Source organism: Sinocyclocheilus grahami, unplaced genomic scaffold (assembly GCF_001515645.1).
Source record: "Sinocyclocheilus grahami isolate Dianchi unplaced genomic scaffold, SAMN03320097.WGS_v1.1 scaffold992.1, whole genome shotgun sequence".
In the NCBI taxonomy this organism is placed as follows: Eukaryota; Metazoa; Chordata; class Actinopteri; order Cypriniformes; family Cyprinidae; genus Sinocyclocheilus; species Sinocyclocheilus grahami.
The window spans coordinates 2,448-15,390 of record NW_015506171.1 but is presented as its reverse complement, the minus strand read 5'-3'; the positions used below and the strand labels follow the sequence as shown (position 1 = coordinate 15,390).

Below are 12,943 nucleotides of genomic sequence, written 5' to 3'. Positions count from 1 at the left end.
CCCCCACGAGCGGTGCGAAAGCGACCTCTGACCTGTGGAATAGCGGCCATGAAGTATCCGGATGGTGGCGCTGGCTGGTAGGGGTTGAGGACAGGGTTGGGCACGGCTCTGACGCTAGCCATCCTCTGCATGTACTGACTGGTGAGATGCGCCTGACGCTCCTCCTTCCTCTGAGCCAGAGCCACATACAGCGGCTTGGTGGCCACGATACGACCGTTCATCTCCGTCACGGCTTTGGTCGCTTCTTCAGGAGACGAGAAGCAGACGAAACCAAAGCCCTTGCTGCGGCCGCCTTCCATCATCACCTGAACAAAACAACCAGCAGATGTTAAAGGGTTAGTTCACCCAAAAATTAAAATTAGCCCACAAATTACTCACCCTCAAGCCATCCTAGGTGTATGACTTTCTTCTTTCAGATGAATCCAGTCGGAGTTATATTAAAAAGTGTCTTTGATCTTTCAAGCTGTTTAATGCCACTCAGCGGGTGTTGCATGCATCAGTCCAAAAGCAGTTAAATAAAATGCGCCCATCCATAAAAAAAGTGTCTCACACGGCTCCGGGGGGTGAACAAAGGCCTCCTGTAGCGAATCAATGCATTTTTGTAAGAAAAATATCCATATTCAAAACGTAATAATCACTTTATAATAGTCTAGCTTGTGCTCACTGTTGTACACTTGAAGCAGTTCCGGGGGAATGACCTATTGAAAACCAACATTCAACGTTAACAGGAGCAAAGGAAGCAAAGTTTCCTTACTTTAGCAAAGGAAAACCAGTCTCCTCTTGGCTTATATCGAAATCCTCCGACATTCTTCTTTACAAATCCTCGTTTTGTACGTCTAATTAGTGACTGTTGTTTTGATCTCTCCGCTGAGCTTCCGCGTTCGTCACTTCTGAGCGGCGCATGCGCAGCGCTGACCTCATACGTCATCCGCCCGGAGCTGCTTCTGTGTACAACTGTTGGCGCAAGCTACATTAAAGTGATTATTACGTTTTGTATATGGTTATTTTTCTTACAAAAATGCATCGATTCGCTACAGGAGGCCTTTGTTCACCCCCCGCAGCCGTGAGAGACCTTTTTTATGGCTGGGCACTTTTTATTTCACTTCTTTTGGACTGAAGCATGCAACACCCGCTGAGTGGCATTAAACAGCTTGAAAGATCAAAGACAATTTTTAATATAACTCCGACTGGATTCATCTGAAAGAAGAAAGTCATACACCTAGGATGGCTTGAGGGTGAGTAATTTGTGGGCTAATTTTAATTTTTGGGTGAACTAACCCTTTAACATCTGCTGGTTGTTTTGTTCAGGTGATGATGGAAGGCGGCCGCAGCAAGGGCTTTGGTTTCGTCTGCTTCTCGTCTCCTGAAGAAGCGACCAAAGCCGTGACGGAGATGAACGGTCGTATCGTGGCCACCAAGCCGCTGTATGTGGCTCTGGCTCAGAGGAAGGAGGAGCGTCAGGCGCATCTCACCAGTCAGTACATGCAGAGGATGGCTAGCGTCAGAGCCGTGCCCAACCCTGTCCTCAACCCCTACCAGCCAGCGCCACCATCCGGATACTTCATGGCCGCTATTCCACAGGTCAGAGGTCGCTTTCGCACCGCTCGTGGGGGGTGACCCTGGACCACAAAACCTCAATTTTTCGAAATACATAATCTGAAAGCTGAAAAAATAATCTTTCCAGTGATGTGTGGTTTGTTAGGATAGGACAATATTTGACTGAGATACAACTATTTGAAAATCTGGAATCTGAGAGTGCAAAAAAAATCTAAATATTGAGAAAATCATCTTTAAAGTTGTTCAAATGAAGTTCTTAGCCATGCATATTACTAATCAAAATTAAGTTTTGATATATTTACGGTAGGAAACTTACAAAATATCTTCACGGAACATGATCTTTACTTAATATCCTAATGATTTTTGGCATAAAAGAGAAATGTATAATTGTGACCCATACAATGTATTTTTGGCTGTTGCTACAAATATCCCCCAGCGACTTAACACTGCTTTTGTGCTCCAGGGTCACAATTATCGTCTGCGATAATGTAGTTGTTGTTTTAACGATGTGCGATTTGACATTATCGGATATTTTGCAAAAACCATTCAAAACGCACTTCGAGTGCATGCTTGCATTGTAAAGTCTAGACTAGTGCGAGTGCGCAAGTGTTCTTTCACTGCATGATTCAGTCTATTAAAATGCATTTGGAATTCTCACAAAATTCAAGACACGGGGGCAGAAAATGTATAGATTTATTGCACTTCATATAGTTTAGAGTGCTGTTTTTCTCCAAAAATTACCGTGATTACAAATGTGAGTTTTTTTACAACTGTTCTATAAACAAGAAGTTAATCTTAAGAGACTTACGTTTTAGACACTATATTTCCTGTTTCTGCGCTACTTCGACGACAAAAATAATTCCAAACACAGCCACAGCACTCTTTTGCGTCTCTGAGCAACGTGATGGTGATTCGTTCCTGAATGAATCATTTGTTAAATGATTCGGTTCAATCGCAATGACTCTCTTATTAACAGTGACTTGCTGCCACCTACTGGCGGTTTTAAGTTCACATTTATAGTGTCTTTTATCATTTAAATAATTTTAAAAATCAGCATTCAGCGTTTTAATGTAACAAAACATTATTAATGCATTTGTAATTGCAGATTAAATGCAGTCATGTAAAGCCTCACCTTTCAGGACAACTCACTTTTTGTGAGATCAAAATGAGATTTGCTTGGATCCAATGAGAAAGTGTTTTTATGAGGGGGGTGGGGCCGGGTGTCTTGCAAGTGTACTTGTGATCTTACAAGGGTAAATAAATAACTGGGGCCGGCTGCATAAACTGTTTAGACTAGTCTTAAAGAAAAGGAAAAAAAATCGATGACTAACTTTTTAAGACTGGTCATAACTTTTTATATTAAAAGGTCGATTGGTTTTATTTGTATTGGAAAAGTAAGACTGATTACCCCTTGGCAGCTGCTAGTTTTATCTTTTATAACATGGGATTTTGACCAAATATATTCAATCTTGATTTTTGTAAAATGTTGTTCTTTAAAAAAACAACTAGCTTCTCTAATCTTTTTGTATTCTATCTATTTGTTTTTTAAAATGTATTATACAATTAACAAAAGCAGAAAGTCCTCTAACACTAGCTTGCTCTATTGTTTTCTTTTTATTTGTTATATAATAAACATTTTAAAAAACCTTGCTACGTGTGCTGCGTTAGGCTAACTGAGACTCGATATAGCACTTGCATATCATTGCTCTTTTGTTGGTCTTGATTGATTCTATTGTCATCATTTGTAAGTTGCTTTGGATTAAAGTTTCTGCTAAAGGACTAAATGTAAATGTAACCATCCTACTTGTACAACGATAGCCTACAACAATGAAGTCAATATTACTGGTTACTGCTTTTTTTATATCTGGTAAAATTCTTAAAAATAAGATGCTAGTAATACGTTGCCACCGTTAATATTTCAAATCATAGCAACTAAAGCTGGAGAAACACTGTGCCACCAAAACGTTCTCAAGCGCCACCAGCTGGCCTTTTTAAGAAGAGCACCTGACATTTTTTCAGCTGGCTTAAAGACTCTTTGGTGGACACGTTATTGAATATTTATTGTTAGGCATATGGCCTATTACTCTTTTTTGCATTTATGCAATATACTGGAGCCAAACCTGAGAAAGTAGACTAGAATATTCTACTGCATTCCTTGACACACAATTTGCGTAGCTGTAATTCATAGGCGGGGATTATGCTAATTGTGAATGAGCGCGCACGAGCGCCCTATTTACGAGTGATTGGAATGCATGTTTAACTGTCAGATCGGATGTTTACGAAGTGTTTGTGAATCTGGAGGAGAGTTTTTCGGGAAGGTCTGTTTTATGGAATTTGCTCATTTACGCAAGTTTCATGAATGAGGCCCAATGAGTGTGTATCTGCAGTTCACTGATCCAGATTGTGCTCCGTGTTCCTCGCAGCGTCTCAGGCCATGGGCCCTCGTCCCTCCATTGCAGGTGCAGCCACAGGAACGGCTCAGGTGAGAGGAGTGCCGCAGTACAAATACGCAGCTGGAGTCCGCAACCCACAGCAGCACATGCCCACTCAGCCGCAGATGCCCATGCAACAGGTACTCGCTTTGTTTACTGGAATGCTTCCTATTAACTCCCACAAATTTGTGGTTCAGTGTTAATTTCGTTGACGAATAATTTTCGCCTTGATTTTCGTCATTTTTACTTTTTTTTTTTTTCTTCTCCTCACCAATGAAAATGAGACTATAGCAAAAAAAACTCGGAAAAACAAAATTTGTCTTGAATCCAGAGGCGGACAGTAGTGAAGTATTTTTACTTGACAAGTAAATTTAAAAAGTATCTGAGTGTTTTTCTTTGGAAGACTTTACTTCTCTACGTTTCAAAGCATGATGTCTTTACTGCACTACATTTCATAAATAAAAGTTGTTGTTTGTTTTACCTTTAATGCTTAAGAACATTAAAAATGTAGTAATCTCTTGTACTCAAGTTAATTCTTTCATTTTATTAGAAGTAGGCCAACAGCGCACCCTACGGAATTAAAACTTGTTACCGAACGAGCATTAAGACCCGGGGGTGGCTGCTGTTATTACGGTTTACTCTCTCACACCGAACACATTCTGTACTGCATTCTCCGTTTAAATGCAGTGATCAAAACCGTGAATCTAATCACCATTATTACCTTATCGGTGTGACATATCGGCATAATTTTTCATATCAGGCCGATATTTACATTTAAAGACATTATCGGGCGATTCCGATATGAGCCTTTCGCCGATATATCGGTATCGGCCTTTTTTTTTTTTATCACAAATATCGGTATCGGCCCCAAAAAACCCATATCGGTCGGGCTCTAATATAAAGCTGAATATATAACTCTGCAACTTGTTTAATACTATGTAGCAAATCTCAACTACTCGATTGTTGTTGCAAGACGTAACCGTTATTGTCCAGCTCCAATCTGATAAATGTGACTTTGAAGATGAAGATATTAAGATATTATAAACATTAACATCATGATTTACTGTCAAGCGGCTCTGAAACAAAATGTGAAGAGGGGTTTTCAACATTTGACTTGCTTTTTGCTCCAGAGCTTCACAGAGTGCATGTGTGCTTGTGTATCTTAAAGTGTTTAACGTTTATGTATTTGTCTCGCGTTCAGCCTGCTGTCCACGTTCAGGGTCAGGAGCCTCTGACGGCGTCCATGTTGGCTGCCGCCCCTCCACAAGAACAGAAGCAGATGCTGGGTGAGTTTACTCTCTTGTTCCTGTTTTGCTTTTTTTGTATTAGATTCGATGTGTCCCGTTTCGTGTTACTTTTTCTGAGCATCATACGTTTTTACTGTGATTTACAGAAGACTCTGACTCAGATTCATTGCAAGAATAGTTCATATGCCAAAACATCTCGTCAGGCATATTTAGAAGCATTAGATGTCATTAAAATTCTCTATTTAAGGATCACAGTGCAGCCCTAAAGATACTAATCGTCATTGTAAACCTTTACCAATCTTCGTTATTATAGGTTCTACTCATTTGTCAGCAATATGTCTTTAATCGCTTAAAATATAATAAGTTCTGTATAATGCATACTAATTTTATAATAATTATTTTATATATGTTTAGTTGGTATAGGTCAGAATAGGTATGTAGTTTCATTTAACTTGTTGCACTGTTGGTGGAACATCATTTCAACCATATTTCGACACTTTAGTTATTTGAAGCAATAAAGTACTTTTTCCAAGTACTTACAATTTGAATTTTGAAATTAGAAACTGCACATTAAATCCAAGTATGTGTATATAAAATATACACCAACATGTGATTGCTTTTATGTATAGTATACCTATATTTGCATTTTTACGTGCATTTTTAAAGATGTCAATTGCATATTTAAAATGTATGTCAGTTAAAAAAGGCAATAGAATTTCAATGGAATATCTCGTTCATGCTCTCTTCTGCGACAGGTGAGCGTCTGTTCCCGCTCATCCAGAACATGCATCCCAGTCTGGCTGGAAAGATCACCGGAATGCTGCTGGAGATCGACAACTCTGAGCTGCTGCACATGCTGGAGTCTCCGGAGTCCCTGAGGTCAAAGGTCAGTGCTCATGGGATGCTCGGTTTTGTTATTGGGCTTTTTCTGATAGCGGTGATGTGATCTCAGCACTGATAATAATGTCAAGAATGTGTTTCATCCCCAAACAAAACTTAACTTTTTTTGGAATTTTTTCTTTTTTTACCCTTGTGCGACCTTATGGACATTTTTTTGTCTTTTCAATTTAGTTTTTTTTTATAATTTTGCCTGTGTTGATGCCAGCCAAGGTTATTTTCTTAAACGAAAACTAAAACGATTGGTCAAAAAACATCTTCGTAAACTGAAAAAATCTAAATAAATGAAATCTGAAACTAAACTAACAACAGTTATTGCAAAACTAACTGAAATAAAATATCAAAAATAAAATCGTTTTCGTAATCATTACGTTCTCACCTCGCGGCAGAAAAATAAATGAGCTGCGTGTCGGTTTAGGGAAATACCTTTAAATGGCGCATTATGCACGTGAACAATCTGCCAGACTGTTTTGAACAAATGTGCGTAAACTACACACTTAATTCTTCATAAATGAAAACAAACATTTAGATGTGCCATTGTGTCTCTCCTTAAACTCTGCAGTGTATAGGCTATGCGGCCGTTAGTCCTTTACAGAAGCATTACAAATAAATAAATCTTAAAAATGAAATGATAAAGGCTACAGAAAGAAATTCTACTGTACACCACTGTGTTCGCCAGCGGAGCTTTGCTGGAATCCAATGGGAAGAGTTTGGTGCTGCACGCAAACAAAGTCTTACTAAAAGCTCATTTTTAAAGATATCAACCTCAAATTCGGAACACAACTTGTTTAGATTTATGCCTTTTGATTTTCTAGCAATTTTTGTGTTTAACATGTTTTATAAAATATATATTTTATATAAAAAATGGCTTAAACCTTACTTTTTGTTTAAAGTTAAAAAAATTGTGCAACTTTTTTTTTTTTTTACGTCGACAGCTCATTATCGGTTGTGTTCTGGCAGTTGATAGCTGAACATTTGGAAAAGTACATTGGATTAAACTGCTTAAATAAATAAAACGTTAAACATTCATAGTTCATGTGTTTTATTGAACCGCTTGACCCAGTGATGTGTTGTGCTGAAAGCCTTTAGACACAAAGCAGCTGCATTCATTTTTAAAAGCGCTGCACATTAGTTTCTCAGAAAGCATTTTACCGATGTACACGTTAGCCGTAATGAATGCAGAGGAACCTGCATGATGAGAATGTTGACATGGTGTCGTCAAAGGTAGAAAATGTCCTTGCTTCTGCATACTTCACCGAGTGCTTCAGAGTTCATGAGCTGTGGATCTCTGGGTTAATAATGCTCTGAAGGTGGGACTCGGTTAATGTCTTCAGTCATAAGATGGAGTCGACCACGTTTGGCACATGATCAAAGGAGAACGGTTTCTTAGATGTCTAGTATTTTTCTTCTAGAGTTTTGATGACTTTGAACTTAAATGCATGCCTCTGTTAGTTACAAGTTAACATGAACGAGTTGGCAAAACTGAAATGTACAAAATACAGCTGGAAAAACTATTAAAGCAATGGTTGTGGTGTGCTTAGGATTGAGTTAATTTATCAACCGTTGCACTGGAAGCATTGACTTGCTGCATTTGAACATTACGGAGTTCCTAATTAGTTGTTATTGGCAGGACATGAATGTATTGGTTAACAAAAGATGGAAACTCTTGTGATTCGTCCTGAATGCCTTACAGGATAATTTGATTTTCTCCGCTTGAATTTTTAAAAAAAAAACTTTTTTTTTTTGGGTGAAGGAACATTGTCATCATTTGAAATCATTAAAATAACAGCAGTATTAAAATGCAATATCTGAAAAGTGTAACTGTTTTCGGTCACCATAAAGTGCTTACGGTAAACCACAAATTTAACTTCTGTAAATATTTAATCCGGTTTTAATCAGACCTGTAATTAAGGTCTTGACGTCTGTACACTAGATGGCAGCAGCAGTAAAAATAAATGTGATGTTTTTAGGCTGTTTTTGGTTTTGTATAAAGCTTTGGCTGCTTTAGTTTAATTTTTTTTTTTAAAGATTTTATTTTTGGGGGGGGGGGAACCCATGTTTAAACATGCCACAAAAATTAACTAAGCAAATACTTCTAAATATAAGTAACGTTTGATATTCTGCAATGTTTAATTTATATAATATTTGAATGTTTTGTGTAGAAAAACAAAGTTTTCTAGTCCGATAAGGCTAATACACCGTGAGCGTATTGCAGGAGGGCCGCCAAAATTAAAAGTTATCTTTTTAAAAATGTCATTACGTAAGATAACTTTATAAGAGATTGTGAAAAGATGAGGTACATTTAAACCAAATACATATAATAAATATAAAAAGTCCTCATCTTAGACTGACAGGAAAACCGGTTATTCGGGTTCACCAACCGAAAGAAAACTAAACCCTGGCCTTCAACTTTCCAGCTCAGTCATTCTTATGACCGTCATAAAATCTGGAATATAAATAGAGTCAAGATGCTGTCATTGAGAAACATGAATCACGTCCTGTTGATAAGACTAGAGTGGAATATGAAGGTCATCAATGGCGCAGTACAAAAAAAAAAGTGAAAATTTAATTGAAGAAATTGTGGCATTTGAGCTGAAATGGGCTATACATGTATAACTGTGTTTGCTCGGTTCTGGCGTCCAGGATGATGTTAAACCTTGTCTTGTAGTTTTCTGTCGAAGCTGTTGAAAATCATTAAGTGAATGTCACGTGTGAATTTAAGCATAGAATCTAGAATTTAAAACGGATGCTTTTATCCAAAGTGACTTGGCAAATGAGGACAACGGAAGCTATCAAAACAACAAAGGAGAAATAATATGCTGCTTTTATAAGGGTTATTTGTCTTTCTAATACACAGAATTGGTTAAATGTGAGCTTTCAAAGCAATCAAATAAAGCAAACCCCCTTTTCAGAATTAATATATGAAATATAAAGAATGAATTCACGTCTGCACACACCTGTCGTGCGTGTCCTGTCGGCATGTTTGAATAGTTTTGCAATGTTTTGCCATTGATTTAGCAATGAGATCCAAGCCTAAACAACAACTTGCATGGCCAACTAAACAATCTGATGAGAGAAAATCATTCCCGTGCAAGTTGCAGAAGATCTTTATTTGGAAACCTTTGCTGGAAATCATGTAGATAAACATTGTGTGTTTCAAGTTCGTAGATTCTTATGCCTATATATCATTTCATGCACTTCTGTATCTTTGGAGCATATGATTATTATACAGTGTGCTATATTGGCTTTTTCTTTTTCATGTTGTGCTGTTCACAGCAGTGTTTTCTCGCCATTTTCCTGGAGTTCCACCAACAATGCACATGTTGGACGTGTCTCTAACCAAATCACCAGAAACACATCCACACTGTGTACTTTTGAGGACCTCAAGGAACACTGTTAGGACACGCTGTTTTACTACATAGCTGAACATCGTTTAGAGTTTCGCAACTGATCAAATATGTGGCCCTGGAGCACAAAAGCAGTGTTAAGTCGCTGGGGGATATTTGTAGCAATAGCCAACAATACATTGTATGGGTCACAATTATACATTTCTCTTTTATGCCAAAATTCATTAGGATATTAAGTAAAGATCATGTTCCATGAAGATATTTTGTAAATGTCCTACCGTAAATATATCAAAACTTAATGTTTGATTAGTAATATGCATTGCTAAGAACTTCATTTGGACAACTTTAAAGATGATTTTCTCCATATTTAGATTTTTTGCTCCCTCAGATTCCAGATTTTCAAATAGTTGTATCTCAGCTAAATATTGTCCTATCATAAACAAACCATACATCAATGGAAAGCTTTTATTCAGCTTTCAGATGATGTATACATCTCAATTTCAAAAAATTGACCCTTATGACGTATGTGACCCTCTCTGTGAAAACCCAGCTAAAGTCATTTTTTGGTGATTTACTGTTTTCTACATAAAATCATCCTTCATAAGGTAAAGAGCATTATATGAAAATGTAACCTTTATATTTTTAATATTGACTGAGTAAGGCCATGTCAAACATTGAAATCGTAGTGAAATGAATGGTTGAAATCAAACTTTGATGCTTGTTATCTCATAATTAGATTTTGAGACTTTAGCCTGGATTTCACAGAGAGGGTCACATATTGTGTGTGTGTATTAGAGCCCGACCGATATATCGTTTAGCCGATATTATCGGCCGATATGAGCCTGTCGCCGATATATCGGTATCGGCGAATATGCCGCCGATATGAACATTTTTTTTATATACACAATTTTTTATATATTTCATAATGAATGTTCCAAAGTGAAATAAACCAATGGAATAAAGTTGAATGGAATTTAATTGAATTAAAGTTGAATAAACTTCAACTTCATTGTTCAGTGCACTGATGTCAGACTCATTTTGAATAAAGTTTATTGTTAAATTGTTAAATGCCCTGCCTCCATCATTATGTATCTTTGTCACTTCATTATAAGTGTTTGATCACCACATTTGAGTGATCATTGCAAAAAATGTGTTTATGTATATATATTCTGTTTATGTATATACTGTATTCTATATATAGTACCAGTTAAATGTGTGGACACACGAATGGGAAAGTGTCCAAACTTTTGACTGGTACTGTACTATAATATACACAAAGAATATCGGCCGATATATCGATATCGGCCTTTTTTACTCCTAAATACCGGTATCGGTGTCGGCCCCAAAAAACCCATATCGGTCGGGCTCTAGTGTGTATGGCATTAAATGATGCATGTATTGCAAAAAAAATAATAATAATTCTTCCTGTATTTTCGTCTCACTTTTTTCAATACAAATATCTAAACGTCCTTAAATCAAGATGCATTTACTGGAGATGCAAAATGTTGTAAGATACGAACAAAATGCGAAACTGAACTGAAGTTTATGACTCAAATAAGAGAAACCAACATAACATCTTAAAATGTTAAGAACTTGCACCATGAATAGAATCAACACTTCATATTCAGTTAACATGAGCTCGTAAATACAGCATGCATATTATTAAAGAATGAGCAAAATGTTGTTTAAATCATTCTAGATCTAGCATGTCACCCTACAGGACATGTGAAGCTTGTTTATGGGTATTTGACATTTAGTCATTTCTGAAATTTACATTACATTTAGTCATTTAGCAGACGATTTTATTCAAAGCGACTTAGAAATGAGGACAATAGAAGCAATCAAAATCAACAAAAGAGCAATGATACGCAAGTGCTGTGACAAGTCTCAGTTAGCCTAACGCAGTGCATGTACGTTTTTTATTATTATTATATAATAAATAAAAAGAAAAGAGAATAGAAATAGAATAGAGCAAGCTAGTGTTTAAAGGCCTTTTTTTTAAATGAGTGAAATAGTCAATTACTGCAGCAGCAGCAGTTGTTTTCTCTTGTTTCGTTTGTCTGGCACTAGTTATTTTTTTCTCTTTTACTATCGAGTTAGTGATAAGCTGGTGTCCTCAGTGTCTGTCTCAGACTGTCTCGACCTTCAATAAACACTGGCTTATCAAACGCGTTTACAATCACTATGATTCAGACACTGATCCGTGTGATTTAGACTCTTTCCACCCGGGACGCTCTGATCGTGATGAAGTGCATGTTCACTATGAACCACAAAACATCATCATCATTGAGAGATCACAAAGAAAGCACAAAGTGCACAAAGACTTTGAATTATGACAGTTATAAAGAGACTGCATGTTGTTTCTGCCATACTGCAAATCAGTTCATATTAGTTTTAAAGCCAAAAGAGTCATTTACATTAACAGCAAACAAAATTATACTTTCTGTCATTGGCTTTGGTGAGCGTCTGCAGAGAACATAATATTTGTAATGGAAATGTAAGTGGAATTACACAAGTAGCTACTTGTTGATTTGATTGAAAGCAATATAGTAATTAGCTTATCTGGTTAAGTTCTCTGTGCTAGGCACTGCTGAGATAATAAACCAGGACAAGATCATGAGGTTACAGGAAAACACCTCAAAGATAGCGAGAATCCTCAAGAAAGTGATAAACTGATTGATGAATGTTTCATGGTGTTGATTAATTTTCTACTGGAGTCGAGTCAGCTTCATTGATCACGTTACAGTTTGCGTCACAACCTTGTTTGTGTGTTAATTTACATAGAATTCGAGAGTTTGATTACTTCAGTTTTTCAGTCAGTCAAAAGTCAATTTATCTGACTGATTTTCTTTAGATCAATTAACAGCCAGACTATTTGATTTCTGCTGAAAGTCTGAAAAGAGTAAAAGGCAAACAAATAAAAACTAGAAGGTAGTACAGATAGAAAAGGAGTAGATTAAGTCTGAGTAGAGGTAAAATCACTAACACACTGGTTTCAGAAACCACACAAAAAATTGGTGTAGAAGCAATTTTCACTCAGAAATTGCTAGTGAATTTACAAAGAAACGGCAAGTAACACATTGGCTTAAAAGTGAAATTTTGAAGTAGAAAAACTGAAATTGTTGCGTTTTCCTTTTTAATTTAATTTGTTATTGGAATAAAACATACTCCAATCATTTTTTATTTACAACTTACATCCCCCAATTTTTTTTACAGCGCAGCAGCAATATTAATAAAACGCCAATGTTCAATAAACAGTTAGATGTTCTAAAAATAATTGAATTTATTTGTAATATAGTAACATATTTTTACAATGACTTTGGATGTGACACATTGAAGCACGAAGATTCAGAACTGTTTGCAAACAGACAAAAAAGCGGAGGCTAGAGTGAGTGGAGGCCGGCGGCTTCAGTGAGCGGAGACTAGAGTGAGCGGAGGCCGGCGGCTTGAGTGAGCGGAGGCT

General features: G+C 36.9%; 1 pseudogene; it reads left to right on the top strand.

Annotated features, from left to right (window-relative positions):
* Positions 1–6,197, top strand: part of LOC107565284 (polyadenylate-binding protein 1-like) — a 16,289-nt pseudogene extending 10,092 nt beyond the window's left edge.
* Positions 6,198–12,943: the final 6,746 nt, after the last annotated feature.